The sequence below is a fragment of the Bombina bombina genome, chromosome 1 (genome assembly GCF_027579735.1).
Source record: "Bombina bombina isolate aBomBom1 chromosome 1, aBomBom1.pri, whole genome shotgun sequence".
Classification (NCBI taxonomy): domain Eukaryota; kingdom Metazoa; phylum Chordata; class Amphibia; order Anura; family Bombinatoridae; genus Bombina; species Bombina bombina.
The window spans coordinates 410,856,135-410,868,069 of record NC_069499.1 but is presented as its reverse complement, the minus strand read 5'-3'; positions in this window follow the sequence as shown (position 1 = coordinate 410,868,069).

Genomic DNA, 11,935 nt, shown 5'->3' with positions numbered 1-11,935 from the left:
CTTGAATAAAGCCTAGTTTAATAGAATATGAGCAGGAGTTTCATTGAGACACGTCCTGCCGCTCCAAGCATAGGCTCCGCCCCAGTGGATCATTCTTTATCTGAGAGCCAGGAAGCCAAGGAAATGCAGGATTTTATGAAACAATTTCTTGTAGAATTGTCATTAAAGGGATAAGTCAATTGCAAATAAAAATAATAATTTCCAATTTTACTTTCACTATAAAATTGTGTGCAGTCTTTGTATACTCACTTTATGAGGCACCAGCCTATACTGAACAGGTTCAAGAGAGTATACAAAGATAAGTCTGTGATTTGCTGATGGCTGTCACATGATATGAGAAGCAGAGAAATGGAAGGAAACACATTTTGAAAATTGCCAGAAAAAAATCTGCTCATTTGAAATTCAGAGTAAGTGCAATTGCATTGTATTTTTAATATGCATGTGACTCCGACTGGGTAGTTCCACCAAGAGGGTCCTTCCTGTACCTGGAACTTCTAGCTGTAGAGCTGTAAAAAGTGATTATAGCCAGAGCCCACCCGAATAACCAGACAAAACCAGTATTCAGGTGAAACACGAACAGACTTTATTCTAAAACACACACACTTATATACACCCAGCTCATCATGATAAGTGTCGTATCTGACCCCCAGATGTCCCGCCCCTCCAGACAGATTGGCACCCCCCATAGCATCCATAGTCTCATACAGTCTCCGCAACACAGAGGTGGTGGTTTCGGAGTGATCCAGAGGGAGCGGCGGCTATCCCCGGGTACCAATGGAGAGCTCTGGGCCCCAAGGTGTACCAGTCCAAAAAGCTGGGGGCCAGAGCTGCAGTGGATCAAAGGTACACCGGGTAAGCCAGGGGGAGTAGGGTTGTAGAGGGGGGAGTCTGAAACCACATGTTCCCAGGGGAGCTCCCTTCCGGCAATCACCACACCTCTTGCCCTCCCTAAAGGGTACCAATTTCCAAAAGAGCGGAGCTCTAGGGAAAAGGGCAGCTGGAGCAATCTGGCAGCCTGTTATCCTTGATAGTGCTCCCCTCTGACAAGTCTTGCAGAACTGGCTAGATCCACACATGGGTCGGCCTGGGGCTGTCCGGTGAGCTACTCCAATTCAGTTTGCCGGGAGAGTCCTTCAGCATTCCCATTGCTCCTTCCCTGGCCGGTACTGAATGGTGAAGTTCAAGGGTACTGGACCTCCGAGCATCCTACAATACAGTTATCTGGCTTGCGTGTTAGACCTGCAGCCTTGATGCAGTCCAGAACAGTACCTAGATGGACCAGGTGGCTCTTCCAGGTATCACAATAGACTGCGATGTCGTCCAGGTGTGCGCAAGCATAATCCTGGAGGCCATCAAGGAAGCGATCTACTATTATCTGGAAGGTTTCCGGAGCATTCTTCATCCCAAACGGCATGACCTTAAACTGGTATAGGCCGAATAGAGTGATAAATGCTAACTTCGGAATAGATTCCGGTTCCTGGGGGATCTGCCAGTATTTATGTGTAGTGTGATAGGAGCGCCTAAAGGTGGATTCCTGCTGCTAAAAAAGTTCTTCCCTCAAAGAGAACTAAATGGTGGATAAGAAGAAATAATGGGGTTTATTTAGCAGCGCTAAAAAAAGCTAGGAAATGATGATACCAATCTAATTTATGTTTTATACAATCTAGTTTATTTAAAAATTCTTATAACACATAAAAACAACAGCAAATGCTTTTCCTAATTAATAAAGGGATGTCTCCCTTATACAACACTTATAAAAACAGACTAGAACCATATAATCCTAGAATTCCAGGTATAAAGGAATTAATTCTATAGATTACATATGGCAAGCAACAAATTTCTAAGATAAATGGTGAATTGAATATTTAAAAGGCACACATTTATCAATCCTAACAGCTTTACAGTTCTTCAGTAACAAATACAGTTATAAAGTTACACAGTTACTTTCCTTGGACATATAATTGGCTCAGGTGTGCTGGATAGTTAAAAAGGCAAAAAACAGCCGTTATTCTGATTTAGGTGCCAAAGCAATCGTGGTTAATGGAAATGGTTAATTTAACAGATGAATACCTTGATGTCTTTAAAGTTCAGTTTGCGTGTTTTAAAAAACGTAGTGCAAATTAGTGTAGAGGTACCTTAATCTGTCCTGGTTGCAACCGCTGATATTCTTCACTGTGAGGGATTCACAGACTGTTTGTTCCTGGATCTGCCAGTATCCCTTGCAGGGGTCTAGGGGGGGTCAGGAAGTTGCCACGGGTGATGCGGTCTAAGAGGTCATCCACCCGGGGCATGTGGTAGGCATCGGTCATGGTTCTGTCATTGAGCCTACGGTAGGCTACACAAAATCGAGTGGTCCCGTCCCGATTGGGTACCAGTACCACCTGGGATGCCCAGGATCTGTTGGACGGCTCAATAACACCTGTGTCCCGCATCTCCCTGAGCTTGCTGTGCATACTTTCCCTCATTGATTCAGGGACCTGGTACACCGGCTCCATTCAGTGCACTGCTACCGTGGTGTACCCAGGGTCAGTGGAGAACATGTCTTGCTGGCTCTCTATACCTGCCTGACTTGCTCCCTCTGCACAGTCCCTAGCCTCTCATCTAACCGGATGTCCCCTACGCCTGTGGACGCCATACTCCACCTGGGTAGCTCTGGCATGGGGAAACTCTCTGAGTCCTCCATGGCAGGAGCGCATATGGTGGCTACTTCCTCCGGCCTCTCCTGGTAGACTTTAAGCATGTTAACATGAAAGGTCCGGCGGACCCTTTTATCTAAACAATTGGCTACCAGGTAAGTCGTATCGCAGAGCTGCTCTACCACTCGGTAGGGTCCCTGCCTGGAAGCCTGTAGCTTGTCTGACTTGAAAGGCCAGGGCCAGGACCTTCTGTCCTAAATCTAAGGTGCAGTTATGAGCATTCCTGTCATACCACCGCTTCTGCCTACCTTGGGTAACCTGAAGGTTCTCCCGTACTCTATTGGCAAGGTCCTTCAGTCCTGAACTCCAGGACGTACCCCACAATGGAGTGTCCTTCCTCCCCAACTGATCTTTTCCTGTGGGCTCTATGCAAGTCTAGGGGCCCCCTCACCCTCGGGCCATACACTAATTCAAAGGGAGAGAACCCAGGGGATTCCTGGGGCACCTCTCTGTAAGTGAACAAGAGGTGCAGTAGGTATCTTTCCCAATCCTTGTGAGAGGCAGAGAACATTCTAAGCAGCTGCTTCAGGGTCCCGTTAAAACTCTCACACAGTCCATAGGTCTGGGGGTGGTATGGAGAGCTCAGCAGGGGTCTTATCCTGCAAAGCCTCCATAGCTGCTGGGTGAGCTCAGCAGTAAACTGAGTCCCCTGGTCTTAGATAATCTCCTGGCGGAAACCCACTCTGGCAAATATACAGAGTAGTGCATCAGCCACTGTCTCTGCTTGGATATTGGTCAGGGGGATTGCCAGACCAGTCCTCCTGTTTTGTATCTCCTGTTTTTAACTCCATAGATTGAAATAAAGTTGTGTTTTTATATATATTTGGACAAGACTCCGGACTATTCCTCTTTTTCTACTATAGTCTTCCACTGTCAGGATATATTTTTTCCCTGATGGACTGGGATGGGGCAAGAGTCCCACAATGTCAACAGCTACTCTGCTGTAGGGCTCGTTGATGATGGGGAGGGGGTGTAGAGAAGCTTTGGAGTGGTCCCCTGTCTTGCCTACATTCTGGCAAATGTCACAGGTCCTATAATACTGCCTAATGTCCCCTGTGATCCCTGGCCAGAAGAAGGTCTGAGTTAATCGGTGACAGGTCCTAGTGATTCCTAGATGACCTGCCAGGGGAATGTCGTGTCCTATGCGTAGCAGGTCATACCAATACTTTTGTGGCACCACCAGCTGGCACTTAGGCATCTGCCTGCCTCTTTCCCAATCCTTGTGAGAGGCAGAGAACATTCTAAGCAGCTGCTTCTCTGTAACCCTGTATAGGAGCTCTCTGTCCCACTCAAAACAGTCCCCTCCTAGCCCCCCTGGGTCATTCACTGCCCGGGCACGGTAGGGAGCTAATGTCGGGTCCCTCAAGGTCTGTGAAAATTCGATGGGGGATGGCTAGGCAGTTGGGTCAGCTGTCGGGGTAAGAGTTGGGGAGTAGTGGCTTACCTGGGTCCCCAGATCGTGTGCGGTGGCCTGACATCTGGCTTGCTGGTGGGTGGTAACTGGGGAAACATCAGTGGGGATATCCAATACAAAGGAGGAGGCGAGGTGCCCCAAGTTGTTTCCCAGCATGACCTCTGCAGGCAAATGGTTCATGACCCCTACTTCCAAAGCATGGGAGTCAGCACCAGAATCCAGGTAAACCCGTGCTGTAGGGATTCGGAGCACCTTACCCCCAGCCACGTGAAGTCCCACAGTCCCTGTGCCTGCAGGCTGTTGATCCAGATGGCCTGGTTGTGGTGCAGGTGTGTTGCTGCTTGTACTGGGTCCACATCATGTAGGACCCCAAACTCTTCCTCTTTCCGAGCGGTGTGGTCAGCGGGCTCTCCAGCTTCAAGCAGTGAGCGGAGACTCTGGAGCCTCTGGTTCATTAGGCTGGTGGTGGATTCCTTGCTCTTTCCACCGCTGGACAGTGAGCTCGGACATGTCCCATCTGATTGTATTCGTAGCACCAGATTCCCGTTTTCCGGGGAGGACTGGGCCCGGAGGAGCGGGGTTGTGTTGGCTGGGCTGGGGGGGGGGGTACTGGGAATCCACCAGTGGGTGAGCTGGAGCTGCAGTGGAGCAACCCACTGGGCAAAGCTCGGGTCGCACCTAACGCCAAGCATCCAGAAACTGATCAGCCAGGACAGCAGCTTGGTCAACTGTCTTGGGCTTCTGATCCCGGACCCACTCTCGTACCTCCGGCAGGGAGTGATCATAGAAGTGTTCAAGAAGAATGAGCTGGCAGGCTGCAGTCAGGGTAGTTACCTGGCAGCCTGCAAAACAGTAGTCCAGGGAGCAGGGGAACTGGTGCGCCCACTGAAAGGCTGCCCCTCTTGCCTCCTTAGTCTTCAAAACTTCAGCTGGTGAGCCTCCGGCATGAGGGCATATTGAGCTTGGATGCACTCCTTCACCCGGTCATAGTTTCTCTTGTCCTCCGAGGGGATAGCTTCAAAGGCATCCAAAGCTCTTCCTGATAGTTTCCCAATCAGGAGGGTGACTCAGTCGGCAATGGCTATGCCCTGTATTTCACATTGTGCCTCAAAAAATTGGAGGTACCTGTCTATCTCCTCATTTCCATCTTTAAAGGCAAGGAAAACCTCACAAGGTAGCTTTTTTAGAGGAGGAGAGGGTTCCAGGGTGATCGGCATGGCTCCCCACAGACACTTCTGGACCTCCAACATCCTGAGGCATGTAGCATTGGCAAATATTTGAGTGATAATCTCCTGTGGTGGGGTGGTCTCATAAAGGGCCAGTCACCATGGGACCGCCCTCTGGATCTTGGAGATTTCCGTCCCCCCTGTCGATGCCTCGCTGGGCCAGTCATTGCCCCAGCTGCTGCCGGGCTCACTAGCATGCTCGCTAGCTCAATCTCCTCCCATTAGTGTGGCGATGATCGCAGCCTTTGATTGTTGCGCGCCACTTGCCCACGAGTTTCCAATAAGTCTTTAAGCGTACTCTTTTTGAGCTTAGAGTACTGCTGCTCCATCCAAAAAGGGCTTAGTTGGTGGTTTTGATGTCCCAGGTAGAAGGAAGCATCCCCCCACTGCCACCAGTTGTTACTCCGGCTACCCCAACTGGGTCGCTCCCCCAAGAGGTTCCTTCCTGTACCTGGAACTTGTAGCTATAGAGCTGGAAAAAGTTATTATAGCCAGAGCCCACCCAAATAACCAGACAAAACCAGTAATCAGGTGAAACATGAACAGACTTTATTGTAAAACACACACACTTTTATACACCCAGCTCATCAGGATAAGGGTCTTATCTGACCCCCAGATCTCCTACCATTCCCGCCCCTCCAGACAGACTGGTGCCCTCATAGCATCCATAGTCCCATACAGTCTCCGCAACACAGAGGCGGTGGTTTCGGGGTGATTCCGAGGGAGCGGAGGTACAAACAGCAAAACAAGAAACAGGAAGAGTTTGGGCCAAAACTGGTGTAAAACAGTGAACCAGGTAGTAGGGTGGTGGGGGTAGCCTTGGCAGCCTAGTATCCATGACAATGCAGTTCTGCTGTATTTAGTGGTCCTTTAATGATGTTTCTGAATTAGATGGTGCAAATCCAGACCTTAGTGTGTGGCACATTCACAAGAATAAATCCAGCAATTAAAAGATCCAAATGAAATTCTGAGCATTATAGGTTAAAAAAGTGTATGTTTACTGTTTGTAAGATTCTTATAGACTAAATATGGATTATTTTTTTTACAATTACATTTTTGTTTTTTGCCTTTTTTGTAATTGTCTGTCATGCTTTTTTCTCATCTGCCTCTTCTAGCCCTTTTTTAAACATTTGCAGATTAATGATATAGCCAGAAATGTTATTAAGAGCCAGATGTTTTAAGCATCATCACAATAGCGCTATGTTATAATGGTATCTGCATCACAATCAAGATTGAAGGTGCAATGTTCTAAGGTTGTAATCACTGTTAGAAGACAGTTTTAACAAGAGGCATTTTACTACACTTTACTGTGGGAGGAGATGGTTCTCTGGCACCGCCTGAATTTTAAAAGCAGAATCACCATCTGCAGTAAAGGTGTAATGTAAATGATCCCTTTAGACAGTATTTAAATGGATACTAAACCCAGTTTTTTTTTATTTCCTCAGATAGATCATGCAATTTTAAGCATCTTTCTAATTTACTCCTATTATCATTTTTTATTCATTCTCTTGCTTTCTTTATTTGAAAAGCAGGAATGTAAAAAAAAATATATCATACTCTCTTTCCTCCCTCCTCCAACCCTTCTCTTCCACAGATAAATATAATAAAATAAAGGAATAACAAACAGAAAGAAAACATATAGGGGCCAATTGATTAAAGTGCGGACGGATGATACAATGTAGCGTATCATGTCCGCCGCACATCGATAAATCATTGCACAAGCAGTTCTTGTGAACTGCTTGTGCAATGCCGCACCCTGCAGATTTGTGGCCAGTCTTGCCACTAGCAAGGGGTGTCAATCAGCCCGATCGTATAGGATCGAGCGGATTGATGTCTGCAGCCTCAGAGCAGGCGGACAAGTTATGGAGCAGGGGTCTTTAGACCACTGCTTCATAACTACTGTTTCTGGTGAGCCTAAAGACTTGTGCAGAAACAGGGGCATCAATTCGGAGCTTGATAATTCGGCCCCATAGCCTTTACATATATAGGTTCAATTTTCTGTGTACATAATTTTGTTTTCTATTTAATTGTCTAGCTCCTTTACCCATAATTTCACTAATACAATTATGAAGAACAGCTCTGATGGAACCAAATTCCTTACTCAGCCTTATTTTACCCGTTCCTTTGTCCATGCCTGCAAATATGCACCAAATATGGACTCCCTGCTGCATCTGTAAACTACATTTCTGCTGCTGACACCTTCTTATCACATTAAAATCTTTAAAGCAAAACTGTCCCATATTGACAAGTCTGTTCTCATCTGGCTTGTTTACCTGATATTATTATCTGTCTTGCTAACCTCTTTTGTCCCTAACTTCAATCTTTTAAGTGCCCTTCTCACCAGTTTTACCCTGCAAGCAAAATTAAGGACCCATAGAACCTTTTGCATTTACCTTAACATTATTTTCCTCTGTTCTGTCAGAAGAACGAATTCATCAGACTAACGAATGGAAGTGACATTCCGTCAGCTGTCTGATAACAAACCCATACCACGCTTGCTCTCCTCATTGTAGTCGCATTCCAAAACGACTACGCCACAACCTAAAATTCGTTCTTCTGATAGAACATGCACTCCTCATTGTAACAAGTGTCCAACAAGTGTATAAACACATAGAAGAAATACACTGAAAATAGCATGCCAGTAAAGAGGTGATTTTAATTTCTGCTGTATCTGAATCATAACAGTTTAAAATTAGGTGGGCTATCCCTTTGAGTTATCATTTTAAGATTATATTGAATCAAACATCAATTTGAATGTTAAAATCCTTGTCTAAAATATTACACTGTGTGTCCTAATGTCAGAATCAATGTTTATCTTTAATATTAATTTCACATATACATACTTTCAAAGTATAATACACAATGTAACAAATGGCACTTACAAGTTCTTATGAGTGATCAATGACACAAGTATCGAGCAATTTGATTCGTTAGTGGTAGTTTATAATGTATATTTGAATCAGATTGGCAGATGTCATAAATCATGTGATTATGCATATTCTAATAAAAAATGGTGGAAAAATTAACTAGTGTGTAGGTTATTTAGGAGTTTGTCATAATTGGTGCGAAAAGTGTTGAGTCAAATATGGTGCGAAGTGGAGAGTGGGACTTGTATTACATGGCTTAAACATAGTGCACATAGATTTCTCACAAAAAATAAAAAGCAAGTTAGCTATATTATGTTGTGTATTTATTTCATTTTTATCTCTAGCTCTATTAGTGCAACACTTTTGGGGCAAAACTTTGCACCAAATATGTAAAAATAATATCTCCTTGCTTTGTAATGAGAGACAAATTGTAGCATAATCCATAAGTAGTAATGTATTTTTCATTTAATCCCTATATCTACTAGTGCACCAAATGTGGAGCAATAATATTGTTTGATTTAGAACGGGGGTTAACAAATTTAATAAAGTTTCTAATTTACTTTTATTATGTAATATACTTTATTCTCTTGCAGCATCGAACATAAGCCTTCTGTGTTTTCAGACTCCCATTGACTTCTATGGCATCCGTGACCTCAAGGGTGGCAGATAGAAAACTAGGTACGATGAGTCGGAAAAGACACAAGCATAAATGTGGAATTTTTTATAACTTTGTGAGAGCTTCAAATAGTGTTGAATAGGAGGGCAAATGAACACAATTCCGCTCAAATACCACGGGTTTCAACTCGCATCGATCTGCGTCGGATTGAGATTGTGGGATCATATTTTACATCACAAATTTCAATATTTGCCAATCTTGACGCTTTAATAACTATGGTGGATCAATCTTGCGACAATTACAACGCGGAATTCCAGCATATTTTCAGTTGACACTTTGATAAATAGGCCCCTATGTGTTTATATACTTGTTGGACACTTGTTACTAACATGTTTACAAACGCCTTTATATATAATAAACTGGTCACAAACTGTAGCTATGTTCAATATATATAAAGGCATTTGTATTTACCATATGCTCTGGAGCAAGTGTCCAACAGCTGTTAATGCATACAGTGTTCTATCAGAAGAAAGAACTCTAAGTTGTGACGTAGTCACTTTGCAATGCGACTAAATTAAGGAATATATGGTATGGGTTTGTTATCAGACAGCTGACGGAATGTCACTTCAGTTCATTAGTCTGATGAATTAGCTCATCTGACAGAACACCTCCTATCCACCTTGTTCCTAATCAACTGTTTTGCTTTTCTTTCCATTATGTCTGCATTAGAAACATAGAAACATAGATATTGATGGCAGATAAGAGCCATAGGCCCAGCAAGTCTGCCCGATATTACCTAACAGTATAAACTTATCTAGTTTGTAGGATAGCCTTATGCTTGTCCCATGCATTTTTAAAGTCCGCCACAATGTTTGTCACTACTACCTCTTGAGGAAGTTTATTCCATAAATCAATCACTCTTTCTGTAAAGAAGTGCTTCCTCAAATTACTCCTGAATCTACTACCCTTTAGATTGAGCTCATGACCCCTTGTTCTTGAATTTTCTATTTTATGTAAAATACCCACAGCCTCAGTTTTACTAAGCCCTTTAACGTACTTGAAAGTTGCTATCATATCACCTCTTTCCCTTCTCTCCTCTAAGCTATACATATTTAGATCATTGAGCCTATCCTGGTAAGTTTTATTTTGTAGACCATGTACCATTTTGATAGCCCTCCTTTGCATATATTCAAGTTTGTTAATATCCTTCTGAAGATATGGCCTCCAGAACTGCACACAATACTCAAGATGAGGCCTAACTAATGATCTATAAAGTGGCATAAGAACCTTACTATTTCTGCTGCAAATACCTCTACCAATACATCCAAGCATTCTGCTAGCATTACTCGCTGCATTACTACATTGTTTACTAAGTTTTAAATCATCTGAAATAATAATTCCCAAGTCCTGTTCCTCATCTGTAACAGTCAGTAAAGTGTCATTGAGTCTGTAATTAACATTTGGATATTTCTTCCCTAAATGCATTATTTTACACTTTGCTGTGTTAAACTTTAGATCCCAGTCGTTTGTCCAATCCTCCAATTGTTGTATACCACTTCTCATTCTGTCTACCCCCCCTGGAACATCCACTCTGTTACAAATTTTTGTATCATCTGCAAACAGACATACTTTCCCCTGTAGCCCTTTGCTGATATTGCAGATAAATATGTTAAACAAAGCAGGCCCCAGGACTGACCCCTGAGGAACACCACTAGTAACAGCCCCCTCTGCTGAATGAACTCTATTTACTAAGACACTTTGTTTTCTGTCCTTAAGCCAGCATTCCACCCAGTTCACAATTTTTGAATCTAGACCAAGGAGATACAGTTTGTGAATTAGTTTATTGTGTGGTACGGTGTCAAATGCTTTGCTGAAATCTAGATATGCTACATCAACTGCTCCACCTTTGTCTAATACTTTTGTTACATAATCAAAGAAGTCAATTAGATTAGCCTTCAACTGTGTCAATTATTTTAACCAAAAACCCTATCTTGACCCCTGGACCCTGTGATTTATTCTGTTCTGGGGCCAAAGCTCTTTTGACATCCGCATAAGTTTATTTTTCATTACCTCAAATATTACTGCTTCTGCTGGGTCTTCTGTTAAATAGTCTAGATAGAGTAGTATTGTATCTCTTCCTGTTATTTGAACCAACAGCCAGTGTAAGAAAGCTAACTATCTAAAAAATTTAACAGGATACCACACACCTCATTGACATTCCATTGGAATTTGCAACCCAACAGTTTATAACTGTCTGGATTCAAGGTTAATTACCTAAAGGCCAACTCTACTGAATTATGTTCCTTATGCTTTTCACTGACAAACACTGCACCTCTCTGCCTCTTTCTTGGGTACTACTCATAGCAAGGACACTACCAGCATATCTCTCAGTTTCTGTTTGAATGGGTCTTCCATTCTACTCAGTTCCACTTCCTTACTTAATATTTCTTTTAGTATTTCCATGTTTTCTTGGACTGGTTTTAAATTTCTTGCCTTCACCATTACTTCCTTTTTTTTAGTATTGAAAACCTCTTCTTTAGCCTTTTTTATTAATAATTACCTTTTGTATTTATGTAGATATCTATGCTTTATGGTGTTTTGGCCATTGCCCATGGTCTTTCTCCCTGCAATATGATATTTTCCCCAAAAGTAATAACTCCCACCATTATTGTTGGCCTTACTACTATCAAGTCCTGGAGTCACTTATTGTTTACACGTATTTGCAACACATCCCACTTTCACATGTATTATTAGCATAGGCCCAATATTCCCTTAAAGGGACAGTCAATGCAAAATTTGTTATTGTTTAAAAAGATAGTTAATCCCTTTATTACCCATTCCCCAGTTTTGCACAGAAAACATGGTTATATTAATTTACTTTTTATATCTGTGATTACCTTGTTTTTAAGCATCTTTTGACAGCCCCCTGATCATATGACTTTATCTATTGATTTGCATTTAAGCTAATAAGTGCTGTGTCGTTAGAATACACGGACGTGAGCTTAACGTTATCTATATGGCTCACATGAACTAGCACTCCCTTGTTGTGAAAAGCTAATACAAAGCATGTGATCAAAGAGCTGTCTTTAGTGACTTAGAAACAGACATAAATTTAA